This window comes from Panthera onca, chromosome E3 (assembly GCF_046562875.1).
Source record: "Panthera onca isolate mPanOnc1 chromosome E3, mPanOnc1 haplotype 2, whole genome shotgun sequence".
Lineage (NCBI taxonomy): Eukaryota > Metazoa > Chordata > Mammalia > Carnivora > Felidae > Panthera > Panthera onca.
This window is the reverse complement of record NC_138354.1, coordinates 42,065,955-42,077,754: the sequence shown is the minus strand read 5'-3', so window position 1 is coordinate 42,077,754 and position 11,800 is coordinate 42,065,955.

Sequence of the window (11,800 nt, the reverse complement as noted above, 5' to 3'; positions counted from 1 at the left end):
ACCCTTGGGGGCGAAGGGACAGACAAACTGGGGCAGACCCACGAACAGCATTATTCTGTCCTAGAAAGGAATGAAGCAACATGGCGCGGCCGCAGAGAACAGTACGTGGCTCCTCGGGAAACTAACACAGACTCCACCTCTGCACACACGCCCTCGCCCGGAAACTGAAAGCGAAGCCTTGAGCCGCCATTCCTGTTCCGTGTTCATAGCAGCCTCTTTGTGAAGAGGAAGCAACCCGAGCGCCCGCGGCCAGACGAATAAAGAAACACGATGCGGTCTCTACGCGACGGAATAGCCTCGGCCTCGCCAAGGGCGGGAATTCTGACACCTGCCACGACACGGACTGAACCTTGCAGTCGTCGTGCCGAGGGAAATACGCCAGTCACGGGGTGGGTAAATGCTCTCTTCTTCCCAAATCAACCCATTTTTGCTGGTGGGAACCGGCGGCGTTCTATTTAAGGTAAACGGAACTAATAAGCGCACCCGCAGGACACGAGATCAACACACAAACACCACGTGCACATCGACACACTTCCGGCGACCCGTCGGAAAGAGAAGTGAAGAGACGGTCCCATTTATAATCGCATCAGAAGGAACGACGTGCGGCGGGGGCGGGGCCTCCTGGACGTAGAGGCACCGACACTGTGACCACGAACACGTCCGTCCTGCCCGAAGCGATCTGCAAACCCGGGGCCGTCGCACCGAACTCCCCATGACGCCGTCGCAGACACAGGGCCGACACCCCGAGCCGCGACACCTGTTCCCGGACCGCGAACAGCGGGAGCACGCGGCGGGAACCGAGTCGGCGCCGTTCAGGAACACGCACGCGCGGCCCCGCGGCCCCGGAGCGGGAAGACCCGACGGCCGCGCGCGCAGCCCCACCGGGGACACAGTGTCACCGCGCACCAAGCCATGCCGGGCCCTTCCCGCCGCGTCCCCTCAACACCGACCCGCTCAGCTTCCCCGCTTCGGAAGCTCCTCCTCACCGGGCCTCGCTTTCTCCTCACCTGCTCCTCCCGCGGCGGGTCCCGAGGAGACGGGTTCTTGTCGGCGTGGACGCGGCCCCACGTCCTCCCGAAGTCACCAGCGCGGGTCCTGAGGAGCCCATGCTCCCCTCAGCGTGGGCGCGGGCCCATGTCCCTCCAAATCCCCCACAGAGGGTCATGAGGAGTCCGGGCTCCCGGCAGCGTGGACGCGGCTCTACGTCCCCCCAACCTTCCACAGGGGGTCCTAAGGAAGACTGAATTTCTGTCAGCGTGAACACGGCCCGACATCCTCCCAGAGCCTCCACAGCTGGTCCTGAGGAGGCCGGGGTCCTGCGAACGCAGGCAGAAGACGCCGGCAGAGGGCGCATGCCCGGCGTGAGTCATGGAGCCGGACTGGGGCGCCCCCTGCGGGCGGTGGAGGCAGTGCAGGACGCGGTGCACTCGGTTCCATGGAGGCACTGACCCATCCACGGCCCCATTACATTTTTCTTTTTCTTTTTTTTTTTTTTTTTTACATTTATTTATTTTTGAGAGACAGAGCACAAGCGGGGGAGAGGCAGAGAGAGAGAGAGAGAGAGAGAGAGAGAGAGAGAGAGAGAGAGGAGAGAGAGAGAACCCAAAGCAGGCTCCAGGCTCTGAGCTGTCAGCATAAAGCCCTACACGGGACTCGAACCCACACACATTGAGATCATGACCTGAGCTGAAGTAGGACGCTTAACCCACTGAGCTACCCAGGCACCCCCCAATACATTAGAGAAAAAAAAAATTAATATTTCTCTATTTTTGAGAGAAAGAGAGTGAGAGCGGGTGGTGGGAGGGGCAGAAAGAGCGGGAGACAGAGGATTTGAAGCGGGCTCCGTGCTGTCAGCGTACGACCCGACATGGCGCTTGAACCCTGAGCTGAAGTCGGGGGCTTAAGGGACTGAGCCCCACATTTTGGAAATTTTCAAATGAATGGAGTCTCCAGTCAAATGCTGACTTCTCCAGAAATATGATATATATATATATTATATTTATAAATATAAATATAATATAAATAATTGGAAAACATATAAAATGCAATGTGGACAAGAACTTTATAACTTACACCACAATTCACTCAAACTTTTATATACATTTAAAATTCACAACTGGGGCGCCTGGGTGGCGCAGTCGGTTAAGCGTCCGACTTCAGCCAGGTCACAATCTCGCGGTCCGTGAGTTCGAGCCCCGCGTCAGGCTCTGGGCTGATGGCTCAGAGCCTGGAGCCTGTTTCCGATTCTGTGTCTCCCTCTCTCTCTGTCCCTCCCCCGTTCATGCTCTGTCTCTCTCTGTCCCAAAAATAAATAAACGTTGAAAAAAAAAATTAAAAAAAATAATAATAAATAAAATAAAATAAAATTCACAACTACCAGACACCTGGGTGGCTCATTCGGTTGAGCGTTGGCCTCTTGGTTTTGACTCAGGTCATGATCTCACCGTTGGGGAGTTCGGCCCTGCGCTGGCAGCAAGGAGCCTGCTTGGAATTCTCTCTCTCCCTCTGTCTCTGCCCCTCCACATGCTCTCTCTCCCTCTCTCTCTCCCTCTCAATACATAAACTTTAAAAAAATAAAATACAACTGTCAACATATCAAAAAGAAAACATGAAAGAAATCTACATGGCCTTGGGTTTGGTGATGAGTTTTAACACACAACACCAAACGCCCATCCACAAAGAAAACTAAATGATAATGTGAGGTTTATGAAATTAAAACCTCTACTCTGACAGACCTTGTTCAGAGAACTAAAAGACAGCCTACAAACTGCAAGAAAATTTCTGCAACACACACATGTGATCAAGCATTTGTATTCAAAACATACAAAAACCTCTCAGAAGTCAACAATAAAAAAAAAAAAAAAACCTAATTGATAATGGGCAAATTTCTGAACAGACACCTGGACAAAGAAGGTATACACATAGTAAATAAGCATTCAAAAATATGCTCCACATCCTCTATCATTGGAAAGTTAGAAATGTAAACAACAGTGAAATACTACTGCACACCTATTAGAAAAGCTAAATTCCAAAAGATGAGAACACCCCCTGGTGAAGGGTGGGGAATGACAGGAATGCTCCTTCACCCTGGGGGAGGTACCGTGGCAGGATTCGTTACCTCAATGACAGGGGTTCGTTGTCTCGCCTCCTCGAAGAATGAAGAAGTGGTCACAGAACTAAACGAGCAGCAGGCAAAAGTTTATTAGAGTATAAGATTAGAAAGTAAGAATAGTATGGGATCTCTTTACAGCAGAGAGGGGGCATTCTAAAGTGAATACCCTCAACTACAGGCAAGGGACTTTGTTTTAGAGGGTTTGGGTCAGCCCCTTTCCTTCCCCTTTGTTCCTACTCAAGTTCTACCTTATTGGCTAGGTAACTCTAAATGCCTGGCCATTCCTTTTTGAATGACTCATTTCCATTGTACGAGGGATGGTCTATGGCCCTGGGGGTCATATGTTTTATGATCTACTTACCTTTACTCAGGTCTTTTTTCAAATTCCGGAAGGAAACTGGGGGGGGGGGGGGGGGGAGTATGTGGTGTTTGTTACATTCTTTTTTAATTTGTTTAAGTATAGTTATTTATTTTGAGAAAGAGAGAGAGAGAAAGAGAAAAAAATCCCAAGCAGTATCCACACCATCAGCATGGAGCCCAAGATGGAGCTTGAACGCACAAACCCAGAGATCATGACCTGAGCAAAAACGATAGAGCCCACCGTTTAGCCAGCTGAGCCACCCAGGTGCCGCTCTGTTACATTCTTAAGAGGAACTTTACGCCTGAGGGAGTTTGCTCAAGGTCACACGTTCCCAGAAAAATGTCTTTGAAAATATGTGTTCTTCCCCATCCAGGGACCTTCGAGGCCTCACCTCTCTCCTTTTCTGCCTACTGAATCCTATCTTTCCCTATCAATAGCGCCACATTGGAAGACAGTTTTGCTTTTTTTTTCCAGCGCTTATAGGTCCCACCTCAGCATCCAACAATTGTGTTTCTGGTATTTAGACAACTGCTTTGAAAAACTATTTCCAAACAAACACTAGCAAGTGGTTATGCACAGCAGCTCTATTCATAATAGTTACAAATCTGAAGAAATCAGTAGATATCCTTCAGTAGATGGACCCATAAGCAAACAGGTACATCCGTGTGAAGGAAGCAGAATATGCCACCCCAAGATATGCCTATTTGCAACAAGGATTACTTGGGCTGATTAATTTTTTTTTTTTCTTTATGTTTTTATTTTCTGGGCTGATTAATTTTAAGTAACAACAGACACAGGAAAATCTCTGACAACCCCGTAGAAGTTGTCCTTTGGTGAGAGAAATTTACACCTATAAAGGGAAGCTCCATTTGTCTCTCAGTACCAGGAACAGAATGACTAAATCTCAAGAAATCCATATCAAAAGAGAAGGCACAGACTTAAACCTGCATAACAACCATACCTCATTTACTGTGCTTGGCTTTCCCATTACCCAAGATCTTTTGTCTTTAACTGAAGATGATACTTAAAGTGATGGCTTGATTGGGATGAGCACTGGGTGTTGTCTGGAAACCAATTTGACAATAAATTTCACACTAAAAAAATAAAATAAAGTGATGACTTGAGCCATATAGGAGAGTTATTCCATTTTCCTAGGTATCTCCCACATGCACAGGATGTATACATGTTATTAAACTTTTGTTTGTTCTTCTTTTAATCTTTTATTTGTTGGGGGGGGGGGGTGTCTCAGCCAAGAACCTAGAAGAGTACAGGGAAAATTATTTGTGCTCACCTGCACATGTAAAGCAATACTATTAAATAATATAAAAGAATGAATGACCAACCCATGCAAAGGCATGGATAAATTTTACATGGATTTTGCTAAGTGAAAAAAAAAAAATCAGCCTGAAGAGGCTACATAAAGCATGAACCCATTTATATGACATTATGGAAAAAGCAAACTAAACAGATGATAAACAGATTATGAGGTTGAGGTTCAAAGTTTTGCATCGAATACTTTAATGATGGATACCTGCCTCTGTGCATTTGTCAAAACTCATAGATTTCTATAGCCCAAAAAGTAAATCATATTCTATTCAAATACAGTAATCTAAAATGTGTGATTGTCACAGGATAGAATACAGATTGTGACAAATAACCTAACTGTAGTAGAAATGTATGGGGGGGTGGGGAACCTGACTGTAGCTGCTGGGCAAAAGTGCTGATCTTGATGTGGAGAACAAAGGCAAAAGAAATAAAACATTAAATTTTCTTTGCAGACCATTGACAAGTACTTAATGATGTGGAGAACAAAGGAAAAGGGGGAAAAAAACTAAATTTCCTTACCACTTACAGCCCATTGACAGGTCCTTGAGACAGGCAGAATGACCTTCTTCTGGGAGCTCAGCTGCCTCAAGGTTAATACTTTGGTAGGGGCAAAAGGCAACCTTATCTTAACATTAGTCCAACCTCCGGGATCCTGTAAGTCTCCTTTAACATATAAAAATCGCTTTGGAAACTTCTTTTATCTCTACTTCCCCACCACCAAGATATGTATTAGCAATCATCCTCCAAATATATGGCCCGCTGATATACATATGGAGGGTCTCAAGGTTTTACTAGACAGTAGTAAATGACCCCACAGGTTCCTAGAAACCTTGTTTCCAAATTCCTTACAGACTTACACTAATCCTAACCCCCTCCCAACTTGAAAGTATATAACCAGTCACCCCTCACAATCTCAGTGCAGCTCTTTCTGCCCACAAGATCTGTCCCCGTACTTTAGAACCAACTTTTCTGCACCAAACACGTCTCAATAAACCCCTGTAACCCAATATTTGACATCAATCTGACCTGAGAAACTTTGGAAATAAAGGGCATCTATAGAATAAATACAAAAAATGTAGGGGCACCTGGGTGGCTCAGTCGGTTAAGCGTCCTACTTTGGCTCAGGTCATGATCTCGTGGTTCATGAAAAGCCAGCGTCGGGCTCTGTGCTGACAAGCTTGGAGCCTGGAGCCTGCTTCAGGTTCTGTGTGTGTCTCGCTCTCTGCCCCTCCTCCACTCACGCGCTGTTTCTCTCTCTCTCAAAAATAAATAAACATTAAAAATAAATAAATAAAAATAAAAAATAAATAAATACAAAAAATATAGCATACATAAACAATGGACTCTATTTTACAAAGTTCTTTCCGGTGGGGATAGTAGCTAACAATTCCGAAACCATTACATCTGCAATCTAGAACGGAGCAATGAATTAAATAAATGAAAAAAGGTGGGAGCCAAGGGTGAAAAGGAAAACCACAGGACAAAAATGGACTGACCAGGAGATTTATGAATATACCCCTCTATTTTCCTTAGGAAGACTATCTTGCCTAAAACACATCCGTTGCCAATAATTTCTTTTTTTCCATGCTTTCCCTTCCTTTTGTTGCATCCACACGACTCCTGAAGCAGAATGCTACGGGCACCAGTGACAGTCACAACAAAGTTTATTACAATGAGAGGCAAGGCCAACCGATCGGGACCAACACTCTTGATAAGAGTGCGGCCCCGAACAGCCGGGGTACAGAGTTTTTAAACCCAATCACATCTTTTTATCATTACCTGGGAACAGAACAGAGAAACAGTTCCCAGATGAGTTAGAAACAGTTGCCAGATGAGTTAGAAACAGTTGCCTAATGAGGTGTTTATTTTAGACTTTCTGCCTCTAAGTTGCAACCAGTGGATCTCCTTGACCTTGTCTTTGATGCTCTTTTCTTTGAACTTTTGTTTCCTTCATTGGTAAAGCCTGATTTACCAGAGCAAAAGCAAGACTGTTATCTTTTGACCTTCAGTGTCGGAACAAAGCTGTTATTTTTCAAGCTAAGCCTTAGCTCTACACTACAATTTAACCCTTACACTTTAAAAGCCTTTCCTTTTCTACAGTTTGATGGAGATGTTTTTTATTTGCTAGGTCAGAGGCTGCCAGATTCATGAATCATTAAATAAAGCCAATTGGGGGCACCTGGGTGGTTCAGTCAGTTAGGCATCCAACTTTGGCTCAGGTCATGATCTCACATTTTGTGAGTTCAAGCCCCGCGTCGGTCTCTGTGCTGACAGCTCAGAGCCTGGAGCCTGCCTCGGATTCTGAGTCTCGCTCTCTCTCTGCCCCTCCCCTCCCCTGCTCGTGCTGTCTCTCTCTCTCTCTCTCTCTCTCGCAAAAATAAATAAATTTAAATAAAGCCAATTGGATCTTTAAGTGTACAGAGATGGATTTTGTTTCTCTTTGTTTATTTAACTGTTTAACTTTGAGAGAGAGAGAGCACAAGCAGGGGTGGGACAGCGAGACAGAGGGAGACAGAATCTGAAGCAGGCTCCAAGCTCCAAGCTGTCAGCTCAGAGCCCACTGCAGGGCTCGAACCCACGAACTGTGAGATCATGACCTTAGTGCATCCACACGACTCCTGAAACAGAATGCTGCGGGCGGCAGTGACAGTCACAGCAAAGCTTATTGCAACGAGAGGCAAGGCCGACCGACGGGGACCGACACTCCTGATCAGAGTGCAGCCTCGAACAGCTGGGGTACGGAGTTTTTATAGCCGACCACATCGTCTTATCATCACCTGGGAACAGAACAAAGAAATAGTTCCCAGATGGGGGTGGAAACAGTTCAGACCTTCGGCCGCTAAGCCGCAACCTGTTGACCTCCTTGACCCTGCCTCTGGCGCCACTTTTTCAAAGTTCTCAGCACGCCCTTGCCCCAATCCAATCAATCACCAATCCAGTTGATTTTCCTTGAACTTTTGTTCCCTCGATTGATAGGACAAGGCTGTTATCTCTTAACCCACAGTGTCAAAACAAAGCTATTATTTCTCAAGACTACAGGTTAGCCCCACTACAATTTAACCCTTACAACCTGAGCCAAAGTCAGAGGCTTAACCGATGGAGCTGCCCAGGTGCCCCAGGTGGATTTTGTTTCTTAATGACAGGTTTATCACCCTTGGAGTGGGAAGTTAGAAATAAGTAAGAGGATCAGGTTACCATATCCACGTGATAGTGGACGCAACTGGAGACATCAGCATAAACTCATCTTTAGCTTAATATGGAAACTGACATGGGGCGCCTGGGTGGCTCAGTGCCGTGGGCATCTGACTCTTGATTTCAGCTCAGGTCATGAACCCAGTTGGGGATCAATCTACGTGTCGAGCTCTGTGTTGAGCGTGAAGCGTGCCTCTCTCTCTTCCTCTGTCCGTCTCCCCTGCTTGAGCTCTCTCTTGCTCTTTCAAAAAAAAAAAGAATAGAATTGCCATTTACTTTACCAGCAACATGAGTTTCTTTGGGAACGCCTGAGGAATCACAATTCAGGACAAGAAAATTATGGCAAACCACAGACAACTCCAAAAAGACAAAGGAAAGGTCAGTTTGTGTTGGGTTTATAGAGGAAGTGGGGGTTGGGGTGGGGAGGGGGGCATCCTGGTGGCTCAGTCGGTTATGGTTCAGGTCGTGATCTCACAGATCGTGGGATGGAGCCCTGCGTCTCTCTCTGGGCTGATAGCGCAGAGCCTGCTTGGGATTCTCTCTCTCCCCCTCCCCCTCTCACACTCTCCCTCTCTCACTCAAAATAAGTAAACAGGGGCGCCTGGGTGGCTCAGTTGGTTAAGCGGCCAACCTCGGCTCAGGTCAGGATCTCACAGTCCGTGAGTTCGAGCCCCGCGTCGGGCTCTGTGCTGACAGCTCAGAGCCTGGATCCTGTTTCAGATTCTGTGTCTCCCTCTCCCGTTCATGTGTTGTCTCTCTCTGTCTCAAAAATAAATAAACGTTAAAAAAATTTTTTTTAATAAGTAAACATAATAATTTTAATTAAAATAATAAATAATAAATATTTAAAAATAATAATTGATTGATTAGGAAATTTCAGAGTATTGTTATGAACTGTTAAAAAGAAACCCCTGGGGGGGAGGGGTGGCACCTGGGTGACTCAGTGGGTTGAGCATCTGACTTCAACTCAGATCATGATCTCCGGGTTCATGAGTTTGAGCCCCACATTGGGCTCGTTGCTATCAGCATAGAACCTGCTTCAGACCCTCTGTCCCCCTTTCTCTCTGCCCCTCCCCCACTCACACGCTTGCTCTCAAAAATAAATAAAACATTTAAAAAAATAAATAAATCATTAGAATAAACATCACTTGTGATTAAAAAAAAGAAGAAAAGAAAACCAGGGGCCCAAAATGATCTCACTTTGACCAAGTTCTTTCTGCTGGCTATGTTGCTGGATTCTTTACCTCAATACCCGGGTTTTGTTGCCTCAAATAAAGAGGTGGACACCGAAATAAAATGAGCCGCAGACATAGCTCTATTAGAGTATAAGGTTACAAAGTAAGAATAGTATGAAAGCTCTCTTTGCAGACAAGGGGCATTCAAAAGTGAATGCCCAGGACTATAGGCAAGGGTCTTTGTTGTATAAGGTTTGGTTGGCCCCTCCTTGTCTTCTCCCTTGTTCCTTCTCTCTTGTTTTTTCTCAGGTTCTACCCTTATTGGCTAGGTAACTCTAAATGCCCAGTCATTCCTTTTTGATTGGTTCATTTCCATTGTATGAGGGGTGGTCTATGGCCCCAGCATTCCTTGTGGGTAATAGGTTTTATGGTCTACTACTTATTTCTAGTTAGGCCTTTTGTCAAATTTCTGAGGGAAACCTGAAGAGGAGTAGGTGGGGTCTGTTACATTCTTAACAAGAACCTTACACCCAAAGGAGTTTCCTGTAGTCAGACGCTCCCAGCATCGTTCCAAAACATGTGTTTTTCCCACCCAGGGACCTCAGGTTGTAACCTTTCCCTCTCTGCCTACTAAATCCTATCTTCCTATTATAGTTGTATCCCAACTGATGTTCCGTGTGTGAGAGCTCCCCCTTCGGGCTTCCTGGCTCCATTTTAAGGAAGGATTCCTTTCTTTATTATACACAAAATATTTTAAATTACATGTGTAGACATAAGCTGGAATACATACATATATTTCCTGGCATTGTCAACTGAACAGATTGAGTTCCCACAGTGTATAAGTTTTTTGTGCCATTCTCTATAAAAAGGGGCTCTTAGAAGAGATATCTGGCACTAAGGGCTGAGACAATGAATACAGGAGCCGGGATAACCCTGAAGTATCAGAAAGGAAGTGAATGCCGATAATAAAAATCCCACCCAAGTTGAAATTATGTCAGTGGAAACAGAGGGCAACAGATAGAGCCACAACAGGAATAAACTGATCAACCAAACACCCTACTGCTGGAATAAAACCAAACACTACATTAACTACTCAGGTGTCCACACTGGTAAAAAGAACTTATTACATACATTTCTTTTTGTAATTAGTAGAAAGCAATGTACAAGAATTCCAATTGCTTGATGTAGACACTCAGCCATCCATCACAGAGGTGGAACTAACTCTACAAAACACCTGACCATTCCTCCTCAACACTGTCAAGGTCACTGAAACCTGCATGGGATCCTAAAGCACTGAAGGTAGAACAGAAAGAAACTAGATACAATCTAGGCTTCAGTTAATCATAAGATACCAAGGGGCACCTGGGTGGCTCAGTCCATTAGGCACCCAACTTTTGATTTTGGCTCAGGTTGTGATCCCAGGGTTGTGAGATCGAGCCCCATATTGGGCTCTGCACTGAGCGTGGGGTCCACTAAGATATTCTCTCTCTCTCTCTCTCTCTCTCTCTCTCTCTGCCCCCTCCACCCCCCCACCCCCACCCCCCCACTATCCCCTGCCCATGCTCGCTCTCTCTGTCTCTAAAAAATAATTGAAATGGGGGGGGGGGCCTACACCGGCCGACTCCATCTTGTTCTGTGTCCTTCACCTTGACCACACCTCCTCCCCTTGAGTAACCCCCCCCTCACCTGCCTAACAGGACTTGGACCCTTCCCCAGCCAATCGGCTGAGGCCACAGCCATTACCTCACCAACTGCCCCTAGGCACCAATAAAACCTTTGTCCTTTTGAAACTCACTCTCTCTCCCTGGTATCTCACGCGTCAGTGCAGGTAGGGGATTGAGCTCGAGCTAGCTCGAATAAAGGCTCTTTTGCTTTTGCATCGGACTCGGCTCCCTAGTGGTCTTTGGGGATCACGACTTCTGGGCATAACAATAATAATAAATAATATCAATATTGGCTCATTAACTGTAACAATTCTGAAAAGAACCAGAAAGAGAATAGAAATTAAAGGTCAAATAAGACAGCGGGGTGCCTGGCTGGCACAATCAGTTGAGCATCCAACTCTTGATGTCAGCTCAGGTCATGATCTCATGGTTCATGGGATCAAGCCCAGTGTGGAGCTCTGCACTGTCAGCACAGAGCCTGATTGGGTTCCCTCGCTCTCCCTCTCCCTTTCTGCTCCTCCCCAGCTCATGCTCTCTCTCTCTCTCTCTCTCTGTCACATGCATTATCAATATAAATAAATGCATTTTCAAAAAAATCAAAAGAGAGAAAACTGAAAGACTGGAAGAAATGGGTGATTTCCAATTACAAATGCACATTAACAAAATGGACTTTGAAATAATGAAACATAAAACGGATGAATGAGCAAAGATCACAGTAACGTTTAGACATCTCCCACTGGAAAATTCCCTAGGAACCGATGGGCTCATAGTAAACACCTGAGTGTTAACCAACCTTTAACAAATTCTGATTTTAATATTAAAGACATAAATATAATAATAAATACACTATTGACATATTTTCATAGTTCATCTAATGTAGGATGCCAGTGATTCCAAAATAAACATTTTAATTTTTTTTTTAATGCTTATTTATCTTTGAGACAGAGACAGAGTATGAACGGGGGAGGGT